The 14,667-nt window shown below is 37.7% G+C and overlaps 1 pseudogene; it reads left to right on the top strand.

The window, feature by feature from the left end:
• Positions 1-14,667, top strand: part of LOC120768761 — a 29,678-nt pseudogene that overhangs the window by 7,318 nt on the left and 7,693 nt on the right.

Genomic DNA, 14,667 nt, shown 5'->3' on the forward strand with positions numbered 1-14,667 from the left:
GGAAATATATCTAGAACTTTGTGAGTGGTGCAAGCCGAAAATGCACCGTTCGTTAGAGCAGAAGTACGTGATCAAATACTGTTCAAAACTCGATAAATCTGCGACAAAGACATTTCATAGGATCTAACCGGCTTATCCAGAAGTTGCTTTAGCAAGAAGTGGTGTGTTTCGGTGGCACCAATCCTTTTTGGAGGGCCGGGAATTGGTCGCTGATGAAGACCGTGATGGGAGACCTGGGACTTCGACAAACACCGAAAATGTGACTCATGTGCGCAAAGTTTTGAACACAGATCGTCGCCTATGTATTCGTTTAATTGCCCATATTTTAAATGTATTAAGATCTGTGGATAATAAAATCGTCTTAGTCTTATTACTTTCCGGTAAAACCCAGTGGCAATAGTTGACTTTTATGGAAAATATCGGTCAAAGTGTGTTGTTTAAAATTGAAATGTGCAGAGAAGCCTTTCCTGATAATCTCAAAAATTTGTTTAATCCGGTCAGTACTTCCCTTCCCATATACCCAAGATAAAGATTTTCGAATTTGCGGTGGCTTTACACAGCATTTATCGGCCAATATCAAAGTTATCTCAATGAAAATTAGATAACTGTTGTAATCATAACAGTGTCTCTCTGTGTCTATAATGAATAAAATGGGCATTTTCGAACATCCGGTCGAATTAATTTCACATGATTGGCGATGGTCTGAGGTACCTTGACAAAACCCCGGCAGCAGTTTGTTAGTCTGTGACATGTTAACTGTATGTAGTCTTGGTAAAAATAGCTGCCAAAGGCACTAACATAAAAGAAATAGATTAAATTTTTTTTAGCTAATTATTAGCCAAAAACACTAATGCTAACAATATCACCGCCTCCATATTCGCCAGATGTACTTGTACCTTCGTGTGACTTATAACAAAAAATAAACGGATTCTAAAAAGATAGATAAAAATCGCTGAAAGAGCAAAAGGCTATCCGAAAAATCGAGTTTTACAATTGGAGGAAGCGCTGAAATAAGTGCATAATATCAAATGGGGAATGTTTTAAAGGCGACAACATTAATTAAAAACAAGTAAGGAAGGGCTAAGTTCGGGTGTCACCGAACATTTTATACTCTCGCATGGTAAAGTGATAATCGAGATTTCATAATACGTCATTTATATATTTTTCAAATACCGTATTTTTGTAAGTTTTATTCCGCTATCATCATTGGTTCCTAATGTTTATACTCGTATTATGCAGAGAAGGCATCAGATGGAATTCAAAATAGCTTTACATTGGAAGAAGGCGTGGTTGTGAACCGATTTCACCCATATTTCGTACATGTCATCAGGGTGTTAAGAAAATATTATGTACCGAATTTCATTGAAATCGGTCTAGTAGAGATATGGTTCTTGGTCCATAAGTGGGCGGCGCCACGCCCATTTTCAATTTTAAAAAAAAGCCTGGGTGCAGCTTCCTTCTGCCACTTCTTCGGTAAAATTTAGTGTTTCTGACGTTTTTTGTTAGTCGGTTAACGCACTTTTAGTGATTTTCAACATAACCTTTGTATGGGAGGTGGGCGTGGTTATTATCCGATGGAAATGCCTGAAGGAAACGACTCCATTGAGTTTGGTGGACATAGCTATAGTAGTTTCCGAGATATGTAGGGGGCCAAGCCCACTTTTCCAAAAAAATTACGTCCAAATATGCCCCTCCCTAATGCGATCCTTTGGGCCAAATTTCACTTTAATATCTTTATTTATGGCTTAGTTATGACACTTTATAGGTTTTCGGTTTCCGCCATTTTGTGGGCGCGGCAGTGGGCCGATTTTGTCCATCTTCGAACTTAACCTTCTTATGGAGCCAAGGAATACGTGTACCAAGTTTCATCATGATATCTCAATTTTTACTCAAGTTACAGCTTGCACGGACGGACGGACAGACGGACGGACGGACGGACAGACGGACGGACAGACGGACGGATAGACAGACATCCGGATTTCGACTCTACTCGTCGCCCTGATCACTTTGGTATATATAACCCTATATCTGACTCTTTTAGTTTTAGGACTTACAAACAACCGTTATGTTAACAAAACTATAATACTCTCGTTAGCAACATTGTTGCGAGAGTATAAAAACAAAGAGATTAACATAAGAGACGGTGACCTAATGAAACATCATGACTATTCTGTCTCTATTCGATGAGTCTGTACTTTTTAGTTTAGCTGATTATTTTCTTCAACGTTTGGCGAATCAAGAGCTGAATATTAACCTATGTCTATTATCAAGACCGAGTTAAAATTAAATTTTAAAATTTTCGTATCACAGAAAATTTTTGGTAATGGTAAAATCATTCTCACCTGAAGTGCACAGTGGTAGACAACATTTACATGCTGATAACGTTTACAATTATCGTTAATCAAAAAAACTGTTAGAATCAATGATCAGCTTATGTTTTAAATTATATTTGGAATGATAGAGAAATTGTGATAAGTACATTAGTGCTTACCACTGCAAGTTGAAAATTGATTTCGAAATGATTTTCTATACTTTTTCGTGTATCTATACTCTCCAAAGCTATCACGTGTAAAGATTTTTACCGATGCCATCTAGAAATTATGATATATTGAGCACGTTCAATTCACTTTATAATTGATACTTCAGACAATTAGGTAGGTATTTCAAAAAATTTGGTGCCACTCTAGCTGAAATAAATAAAATTCGTTCACTTCTTTTAAGAGACATTTTTATTTCCATTGACTTTCAGATGCATATGATACAAAAAGTCATATGTATAACTCAAAAACCTTCTTAAGGAAAACTATTTGAAGAGTAGTCCCCACAGCTATGACAGAGTTAAATGAAATGAATAATTCCCTTTTTATTTATCAAACTTTACAAATATGATTAAAACTTTATAGTTTCTTGACAACGGATGTCGCTGTTATCTGAAATCGAGGTGCGGCAGCATACATCACTAGCAATCAACTCTATACACATTTATAAGCGATAAACAGAAACCTGAAAATTAAACAGACTGATAGTAAATCGCTGAGCATTTCACATATGAACGCTTTCCTATAAAAATACATTCACATAGTACACTCCCACCCATTTGCACACACACATATTGTGATATATACATACATAGTATGTAGTTGGGCTGAAATGCCTGCAAACTACTGCGTATACGCAACATGCAATTTGTATGCCTAAAAACTCGCAGAGGGAACGCTATGGGCTTATAGCGGTAAATGGCAAATTGAAAATTCAGCCAACATAGGTAGGAAAAACAGAAAACTTATGCCGGGACGTAGCCGAGTTGCGTCAAAGTGAAGCCTTACAACACGCAGGGAAGCTTTCATACAACAGCTCAATCAGTCGCTGAGTATAAAGGAAAATAGCAAAGCTGACAGCTTCAAAATTTCTTATATAATCTATATACACACATACTTACATATTATGTTTGCTGTAATACACTTCGCTGTTGTTGTTATGTGGCAACTATACTTCTCACCGTGTTTTTTAATTTCGCATAACGCCAACTCCAACTGTAGTATCTTAACGAAAGATTTTACTGTCCAGTGGTCTCAAATGCACAAAAACATTCACATACCCTCATAATATACGATACACTCATTTGGATAAAAATTAGCAGAGCGGTATTTTGTTCTTCTCATGTCAAGGAGTATAGTGGTTTGCTGAACCACCAATTTAAGTCACCCCTGGGCTATACTACAATTTGGTTTGGCAAAATTTCCAGCGCCCAATATATAGGAGTATATTTGAAAATTCTTCGAAAACATCTTACACTGTTACAAATTATGGGACCCTTTTATTATAGAAGATAAGAACTATAGTCTCACTCTTCCTAAAAATTACAGCTTTGAAATACATGCCCAATTATATATATACTTATAATATATTGAATATATATTATATTATATCGCACGATTAAGAATCGCCTTGTCGAAAACATCCTTTAGTATCGGACCCCTCGGAGAGGTCCTTTCCCATCCTGATAGAGCTTTTTGGCGTTGCTCAACGTCAATTTACACAGCCGTATTAGTTTTGTGGTGATACCAAATTCAGACATGGGCTAAAGGCAGCTCCTTTTCCCGCTGTCAAAAGCATGAAAGAAGTGGTGCGTGTCGATCCTCTTTTCACGGGTTTTTCCAAGATTTGGCGCATGGGGAATATCTGGTCAGCTGTTGGTTTTCCAGGCCTTTAATCTTTCCCACAATGCGCTCGATAGAACCTTATATGCGTTGTTGAGGAGGCTCCCTTTTTGTGAACTAGAAAGAGCACACTTAAATTCCAATCGTTGGGCATGCTTTATCCTTGTCAGTTCTTCGTCGCCGTGGCCGTAACTCGGCCGGAAATCCATTGGTCCCCGCCGCTTTGTTGCTCTTCCGACGGGTAATTACTATTCGAGCTTTTTCACGATCGGCCAGTGGAACGTCTACTCCATCGTCATGGATTGGGGAAACGGGTTCGCCATCTGCTGGTGCTATGTTTTCACTGCTTTCAGCAGGCTGGAGAAGTTTTCTCTTCATAATTTTAGTATGCTCTGGGCACCGGTTAATGGCTCAACTTTGGGGGTTCTACAAGAGTATGCTCCGTTCGTGAAACCTTCCGTTAGTCGCCGCATTTCTTCGTAGAATTTTCGAGCATTAAATATCCTACTACATGCTACAGTATCCACTTCTTCTGCTTGCCTGTTTCTTTAGTTTTTGCGCTCATTACGTTGTTGGTACTTGGGTTTGTGTTGACAAAAATGTGTAAACAACAGCAACAAGGCAACACCACTGAGGCTATGTGCGATGCATTGGTCATGTTGGTCGAAGACTGCTGCACGGGAAGAAAGCATTCGCTGCTTCTAAATGCTATTTTACCAAACTTTACCACCGAAATTCACGCTTACTACACACGCCTGTGCAACAAAAACTGTGGAATTGCATAGAGAATTTTATGGAGAATAGCCGTGTCGAGCAGAGCACACCGACCATTTATTGCCAGAATAAAAGTGGACCCTTTTACTCTGCTCATGTCCTGCACCAACTTCCTCAAACACATACTCACAAACACTCACGAGGTTGGTCCGCTAAGTACGTATATAGTGTACAAGAGCACACAAACACTTTGAAATATAGCAATTTATTTTTCAAAATATGTCTCTTTTATCTCGAAACGTTTGGCCTTTTCCTTTAAGTATGGAAACAAACCGAAGTCCACCTTTTTGACCAAATATGGCGGCGGGTCTACCCTTCTCTAATTTATATGTACTATACATAATGCAACTTAGAAATTGTTTGCTTTCATAATAGGGTAGTCTCACCTTTTTCTGCGCAAATTTGCCGGGAAAATATAACGTTTTCTTTCATCTATCTTTCCAAAATCCACAGTCGCGACATATTCTAAATGCGGTTAAAACAAAACAGGTAGTTCGATTCGTCTGAATCGGTACCAAATTTCTGTTGCGGTAGTTGGGCTATCGAACTATGAAATTATCGAATTCTGCTCGTATATATCGTACTATCAATGCTAGTGTCGAAAGCTTTTTGCTAGCTTATTTGCTTGTATTCTGAAAACAGGCTTGATGGGCCTTTTGAACTGATGTGATAGCGGCAGCGGTGATGGTGGTCAAGTGGACAGAAGTTGACAGTAGGCGTACATATATTAGGCTTTGTCGGTGCATCCTTTTCACTGTTTTTCGTTCACATTGCATTCCAATTTCCCAGTTTTTTTTTAGCTTTTTTGCAAATTTGCTCCACTGCTGCAGTTGACGAGCCAAAAATTCAAATTATCAGCGAGAAATGTGTGTTTGCCTCACATGTCGTTTGGTCGTTCGGTTGGCCGCCTCGAAACGTGCAAGGATGCAATTACGTTCTGCGCTGTTTGTGTTTATATACGTATATATAGACATACATATATATACTCATTGTATATATATACACACTTGCAATTACGCGGGAGTTGTTGTGTTAGCGTAGGGCTGACGTTGCCTCTTATGGGAAGAGTGGCGTTGTGGCGGTGCTTGTTTGTTATATCTGACTATAGTCCTAATACGACAACAGACTACCGCCAAAATTGATGCTGTTGCATTATCCCAGAGTTTTCTAAAGTTGCATATAGTCAAAGTAATCCGGCCACTAATTGCAAAGAAGCTGATGCATGCACCTTTTCAATTCTCAGCCGACGTATTTGAACAGCCCAGATAGCTCCAGATTTCACACTTTCCTGCCATTCATCGGACTGGAGAAGTATTCCCTCTACAATTTCAGTATGAACTGAACATCAGGCACAATATCACCTCTTTGAGTCCTACAAAAGTACGCTCCAGTCTTAAAACTTTCCTTTAGGCTCCACATCTTTTCGCACAGAGGCGGGTATGTATCTTGGCAAGAAGAAGGTAGTGGCCGCAGTCAATGTAAAGACCTCGGACACTGAAGTTGTGTATATACTGACAAACGGACAAATGAACATGGCTAAATCGACTCAGTATATCATGCTGTCCATTTTTATATGATCTTAACCATTCTTTCTGGGTGTTACAGACTGCGTGGTAATCTTAATATACCCTCCCCGGGGTATAGAGATCTGAAAGAGCCCACGAGACGAGGACTCTCAAATCACACCTACAATTGATTTTGATTTTTTTCAAAAATATTAGCACAGAAAATACATTAGAAACATGTAAGGAAGATCTAAATTTGGGTGCAACCGAACATTCTATACTCTTGCAAGAATCAAAACCAGGGAAATACCCTGTAAAAGCAGAGTAAATTCAGCCGTATATTCGAAAATCTTCATATTAGTTATATAGGGGCTAGTTTTCGCTCAGATTTTTCTATTTTAGACACAAAGATACACTATATATTTGCTATAAAGTCAACCGGAAGTTCGAAAATCTTAATATTAAATATATGGGTGCTAAGGGAAGTATTGGTCCGATTCAACACATTTTGGACTCACATACATATCATTATAAGAGAAAGATTATCCGGTAATTTCAGTAATAATGGGTTGTCAAAAAAGTCTTGCGGTACTTTTATTGAATTTTTTTATTTTTTTATTGAAATTGAAATGAATTTTTGATGACTCATGCCCAGCTCTTGACCGATGCTACGGCTGCTACTATGGCGGTCTCTTTCGACCAATTCAGCGATTTTATCGCAATTTTCGACGACAGGCCTTCCGGAGCGTGGCGCATCTTCGACCACCTCTACACCAGAACGAAAACGTTGAAACCATCGTTGTGCGGTGGAAATGGAAACTGTATCGGGTCCATAAACTGCACAAATTTTATTGGCGGCTTGAGTTGCATTTATGCCTTTATCGTAGTAGTACTGTAAAATATGCAGTATTTTCTCTTTATTTTGCTCCATGTTTGCGACGCTATAACTCACGAACGACTTAAAAGAAACGACAATCAATCAAACACATGTTAGCGCGTGCAATGAGCTTTCCAAAAAAATATAGCATGACCGGATGCGACGAATAAAACTAGAACTACGCGCTTTCAGCGCCAACTAGCGAAAATACCGCAAGACTTTTTTGACAACCTATTATATATGTATATTACATTGACCGACATTTTCGATCAAAAGTCAACTATAGGTACCGGGGTCAAAATACTCGGTACCTAAGTGCTTGAACAGTTTTTTATTGGTTTTATACAATTTTGGTCATAAGATGGCACGTACCAAAGGCATTATTCGTCCAAAGTTTTATTCTGTTATATTAATTGCTTCTTTATTTGTACACTGGAGACTAAAGGAATCAGGTGGAATTTATTTATGGGTCGGAAGTAGGCGTGGTTATGGTATGATTTCGATCCACTTCACATCGAAATCGATTGGTCGGTTTCCGAGGTATGGGATTTCAGCAAAAAGTGCGCGGTGCCACTTCCAATTTTCGGTGGTAAAATTTAATGTACCTGCGTATTTAGTTATTGATTTATTATTATTGCAAAGCAATAAGAAAGGAAAAACTGACCGACTTAAGTTTGTCACGAAATTTGTAACAACCAAAGTAAACGTCAGAAATTCTAAAGAGTGATTGAAATCTAAGGAGAAATATTTATTATCATTCGAAAGAACATTCTCTGATTTTTATATTTTTTTAACTCTTTCAAATGTTGGCTACGGCTACGTCTCAGATGATTCATCCGTTCACTCCAATTTCCAATTTGACTGGTAACTAGTGAATGACACATGTGATGTTTTGCACCAAGACCTGAATCGAAGCGGGATTGTCCGCATAGACTTTAGACTTAACGTATCCCCACAGAAAAAATCTAGCGGTGTGATATCACACAATCCGGGCGGCCAATCGACCGGCCCAAAATGTAAAATTATCTGCTCACCAAGGAGTTTTCTCAATAAATCGATTCATTGAGTGTTGACGTCTAGTTGAAAGCAAATGTCATCGAGATCAAGAGTCGATAACGGTTGCTATTGACAGTTACATTCTCACCGACATCATGTTTGAAGAAATATAGACCGATGATTCCACCGGCCCACAAACCACATCAAACTGTTGGTTTTTCTTGGTTGTTATTCGTCCCAAATACGGCAATTTTGCTTTCTTCAATGAGCCGATACGTCAGTCCGAAATCCTGCGAACTGCGCTGAATCGCTATATTTTCTTCACAGCATGCGTGATATATTCGGTCGAATGATGTTCTATACTGATTCTAAGTCTCAAAGCGGTTGATGGTGTTGCGAAAAGTAAGCTCGGTACAAGATTATGTTTTCCATAAATTGAGTGAAGCGCGAAGCTCACAAAAAACATTTTTTATAAACGTGAATTTTCTTAATAAAGTTACATGATGAAATGCCAAACACAACTGAACAAAAGTAGTGTAACAGCTTAACACGACTCGAGCGTCGTCTGTCAACAAAAGGCTGTTGAAAAAAGTACCTATATTAGATCACCCATTATCAGATACATATTATCCTCCAACCATTTCTGAGGTATCGATCTGAAATTTAGCACACGCTATTTTCTCCCTAAGAAACTGGTAATTTGTCTGAACCGCCGTTATCGGACCACTAAAGCATGTGGCTGTCATACAAACTGATCGTTAAAAATGCAGTCGTTCTGCGGAAATACATTACATTTGTCAAGATATCTTCACGAAATTGTCCAAAGTATTTTAACAAAAGCTTATCCTAGTTCCAGTGTAGATAAAATTGTATACATCTTCCTTTTCTAAAGTGAGTAGAGGTTAAGAGGAGGGTATGATAATCATTTGTATCGGTAAGTTCCTTTACCGTTTATATCGTAATTTAGTATTCATTTTCGATTGCAAGTGTTCACATAATCAGTATTGCAATAATCGCAAAAGGTTATGTGAACAGGTGCTTATAAGGATTGAAGCCAAATATTTATCAAAATGCTAATGATATTTTGAGTTCAATGACAATATTTCAAGAAACTTTTGTCAACTTAATCGGACTTTAGAGCTTAGAATGTGACTGAGCTGTAACTTGATATTTATCACGTTAGTTTTTGCAGTCATTCAAACTAAATGACTCTAATAGAGGAATGGACAAATTGAATTCAGTTATACCAACGAAATGTATGTAATATATGGACTAAACCTCAAAGGTGTAGTGCTCCAATGAGTTCCCGTGGACAAGTTTTGGAGATCAATGCAAATTCTTTAACGTCGCTACTCTGATAGATGTGCACCCATTCGACTGCAAATTTGAATTGTTTTTGTTTAAACTTATTATGTAAATAAGCTTGAAGAATGTCGAATCGGCCGTTGGTAGTCGGTAAAAATCCGGGTGAGGTCCGGTGGACTGGACTGTCATGAGAACGATGCGCATATTACTATTCATTTTAAATTGATTCCAACGCATCTACATAAAGCATTTTTGTAATTAATAGTAGACTTGTCAGCACTTTGTAAATATTTATTTTGATTTTGGCTTTCGCCATTAACGAGCTTTTAGAAATAATTTATGTGGCCCGAATTAGGAGTTCACGAATATATGCACACAAATGTATGTTTCATTACGTTTTTCTTTCAGCAATGTGCTAATAGATAGTTGTATGTCTAGTTGTAAATTGAGTAATTAATGCATTTGCAATGTTTTTCTTTTTTTTCTTTTTTATTTGCAGTTGTAAATCAACGCTACGAAAAGGAAGTGCAAAATCCAGGAGGTTTTATTGGTAGCAATGTGTTAATTAAATGTAATACACCGTCGTTTGTTAAAAAGTGTGTAACGGTGACATCGTTGCTGCAGGAACCGAATTTCAATATATATCCATCGCTAGAAGAAGGTGAGTAGAAATTATATGTTTAAATAATTAAAAGTACAGAGGAGTCACGATAAAAGCGTCATACTTACTTAAGGAAAATGATAATTAATTGCGGTCAAATTCCGTACTAATAAAATGAATTGTAAGGATTATAAGTATTTTGAATTTTCTCCGTTCGAGTGTTAAAGAACCAAATAGATTTAAATATTGGTATTGGTAAATAGTGGGATCCAACCCCAGCGCATTAAAGGAACCTAACGGAGATTACGTGTTCCTGTGCAGATTCATCATTTCGATGAGTTTGCCCTTTTAGGCATTCAAGAAAATTATGTTGGCTTTTCCGTGGGCCACGATAGCCCTTGGTGGACAGTTTACAACGCAGCAGGTAGCTAAAAGCTTTTACTAGGGAAATTGGTAACCTGTTATTGAAAATATGCTCTGTTCATGAGTGTATTTTTGGATTAGCGTATTTAAATTAATTTATCGGTAACAAACATAGGTCAATGACCTGAAGATCGCAAAAATTCTAAAATTCCAACAGCTTTCGAAAATCCATAAAAAAAGGAGTCAAACAACTGTCAAAGTTTAGTCTACGCAACCATTTGCTTTTCATTAGTCTTACATATGTATGTATGTATCTAGATTCAGTGAATCAAAACGAAGAAGTGAAAAACGCCGAAGCAAGAGCGCCATTAATCACCAAAGCACAACCAGCTAACACACTGAAAAGCCGGTTTCCTCCTCTGAGCTACACTTTCACACTTCCGTTTCCAGCGCTACGAGTTTTGAGAGTTCAGAGCTTGAGTGTGGAACATCCCCACCGACCAAGGGCCATTGACAATCCTCCATTGAACCAATTCGCACCGTAACCCTTTTAGCATTTTATTTTTATCGCTTCTTTGTACACATTTTCTCACATTCCTTACACTTTATTTTTAGATGGGAAAAATCATATGCTACCGACCGGCGAATTTCTGGTGTACAACATCACTCGCGCCGATGTGCACAAAGTTTATCGCTGCCGCACCCATCACAAGCTGACGCAGGACTCCGTTGCGAGCAGCAATATGATCAGAATTCAATTGACTGGTAAGTTAGCTACAACAACAACAAGACTAACAACAAATTGTGGCTATGCAGCATCGCAAAAGCCATGTACGCTTGATCTCATCTTGCGGCATTTAATTTGTTGATATCCAAGCATGTATATTTTACTTGTATGTTTTATGTATTAAGCGTTTGCGACAACAACCGCGTAACTCAAGAATAAAATGACATGTAGTATTTCCCGAATTTAGTGAACAAAGGTTTGAATTTTGCTAAAAAAATAAGTCGATACTATGCAATTTCTCACCAATAATCATTTGGTTTTACTACCGTTTCACAACACTTTATAGAGGTGAAATAATAATCCTCTATAAAGTGTTGTGCAAAATATATAGTGTTCCATTGTAAACTGAATAGAGTTAGGTTATTTTGGTGCGTTTTCAGTTACCAACGGAGATCTGTTGAATACAAGGTCTGTCGCAAAAGAAACAGAACTTTTTAAATATAACTGTTTCTGGTGGCGCCACCTATTGGTGGGTATATGAAATAAAAAGCTTGATCCCTTGTTGATATTTCATAAAAAGTTTAAGACAATTGGATAACTACAATCGATGTTACCGATCAAAAAGTGACAGCAGCTTTTGATCATCGGTCGTATAATGCAAAGAGCAAATATTAAATTTTGTTTTAAATTTCACGTTTCATGAAACATTTCAAATGATGAAAAAAGTTTATGGTGATCAGTGTCTATCCAATGCTGATTTGTTTTTACGATTCCGAGGGTATTATACACCGAGAGTTCGTCCCACCTGGCCAAACGATTAATGCTGTGTTTCACCTTGATGTTATGAAGCGTCTTTTGTCACGCATTCGTCGTGCTCGACCACAATACCGTGAGGCAGGGTCCTGGCGCCTGTTGCACGACAATGCGCCGTGTCATCGGTCGACGCTTGTAACTGATTTTTTGACAAAAACCTCAATATTAGTCACTCACCCTACTCCCCTGATCTGGCACCCTGTGATTTTCACCTATTTGGAAAACTTCATTTGCCCATAAAAGGGCACTGGTTTCAGGGCATTTCAGCTATCCAAAAAGCGATGACCGATATTCTCAAGAGCATTCCGAAAACTGACCTTAAACACTCATTTGAAAGGCTAAACGATGTATCGAAGCACAAGGAAACTACTTTGAATAAAAAAATATAACTTTTGAAAAATGTAAATTTTTTGTTGTTTTTTTAACAGTCCTGTTTCTTTTGCGACAGACCTTGTATCTTGATGAATCTAAAGGCAGCTGAAGTGTGTAATCTCTTCCTATTTGCTCTACTACGAAAAGCTTTACAGGTTTGTCTTTGTCTTCGAAGCCTGTTACTTTCGGTCACTTACTTGCTTTTGTTACCAACAACTTTGTAACTTCGCATCAGTGGACCCATTCAGAGCTTAGTATTTATATCTAGGCCCAGCACTTCGAACTTCGCCAGTTGTTTCTATCCTTTTCAAGATAACGCCAGATGTACGCGGGCGACCCCAAGAAGTACCGAGAAGAGTTCTCTCGAGTGCTCCAATTGCTTGCCTTCTCGGTTCGCCCTCGTTCAATGTTCTGCACCGTATAATTGAACGGAAATAATAAGATATTTATAAAGCATAATTTTGTTCATTGAGATAAGGATCTGCTTCTCATCGCTTTTTTTCTTCTCTAGAGCTAATCATTCTGTTGTTTACGCCTAGTTATGTTGTCAATACAATGTGACTAACGTCATTATGTATAATAGTATATTTCGCACATTATGCTAAATTTAGACACAGCGTGGAATAAGTAGATAGCTATTGTCAATGCATTCGAAAGCAGATTTAAAATAGACAATAGTCGAAAATTTAACAATAGCTTATAGAATATTGCAGCTGATCCAGCATTTCTTTCTTTACTGTCTTATATTATTCAGTGTAATTAATCCACAAATTATAACGATCTGTCTTGAAAATATTTTCATAGCTATCTCAAAGGTTCTTCTCTTCTCGGACTATAAGGCTCAACCTTTTCAAAGGAAAGCTGATCAACGATATTTAAGTGTTTGGTGAAGGAAAACTGCAGAATCCAGGATATCCATCTTTGAGCAATTAAAATTTTCAAAATTACAATAGTTTCTCCTTACGTTAACTTAAACTGAAATGATGGGGCGAAAAAACTAACTTCAGTAGGAAATTAGAAGGTATAAAGCGAGCGTATGGTTTCTCAGGTTCTGGGATTATGAACTTTATAGTCAGGCAATTGTTTTTTAGTAACTTGCTCTAATTTTTTGACGTCGAAAAACTTTCATTGGGCTTTGGATCTTCAAATCCTATTAAAATATTTACTTTGGGAATGGAACCTAACTATTGAAAGCACTTGATTAAGATGTAACGAATTTTCCTTCGCAAACCGATGCGAATACGTTGCTAATGATTTGGACAACACTGTACCAAGATGGTCACATACTTCACCAATCGCGTGTGGGTTTTTTAATGTTGCGGTGTGTTAATTACATCGTCAAATTAATTAGCGATAGCTTCGAAGCGAACTAGACGTGAAGCTTGCAATAGGTATACGCTTGAGGCCCTTGAAAAGCACTCAAAAGCGCGCACGAGCGCAAATAAACAAACAAATAAACAAGAACTTTTTAATGTGTGGAATGCACATGCATATGTAATTGTCGTTTAATCCTGTTTCATTTGCATTGAGTTTGCAGGTATTTTTGGTTTTGTTGTTGTTGGTAACTCCTTTCTATAAGCAACTGTATTATTAGTATGCCGTTATAATATTTTTTTTTAATATTTTAACACTCCCATCTTTTTCATTCTCTTTTCCATAGAAATGCGTGAACTCGTGCCGCCAATAATAAATTAGAAGGCCACAAGCGTGGTGGTACGCCTAGACGATCCCGTTGTTGTGCCATGTGTAGCATACGCAAATCTGAAGCTTAATGTATGCGCCACTAAGGATTATAATATGCTGAATGAAAATATTTAAACTCCGATAGAGTTGAATGAAATAAAAATACGATTTTAATTGGATAATGTAAAGATAATTTGATAAACACAACTTATACATATGCCGATACAAGAAAGCGTTTAGAAACGCAGTGATTTAGTAGGTCTTCCTTGTCGATTTAATTTAAACTGTTCGATCTCCAAAGAATAATCAGTTTCACTATTAATACCAGAAACAACATAACAAGTAGTATAGCTAAGACTAGATGGTTGAACCGCTACATGGCGACAGTAAAACACCTAGAGTGTTATGCACAGTTCTTTCTAAAGCCAGATGAAAAACTCCTTTAATTGGACGTCAGATATCGGCAAAGCGCCCAGAACCTAGCATAAATA

The sequence above is a fragment of the Bactrocera tryoni genome, chromosome 2 (assembly GCF_016617805.1).
Source record: "Bactrocera tryoni isolate S06 chromosome 2, CSIRO_BtryS06_freeze2, whole genome shotgun sequence".
Classification (NCBI taxonomy): Eukaryota; Metazoa; Arthropoda; class Insecta; order Diptera; family Tephritidae; genus Bactrocera; species Bactrocera tryoni.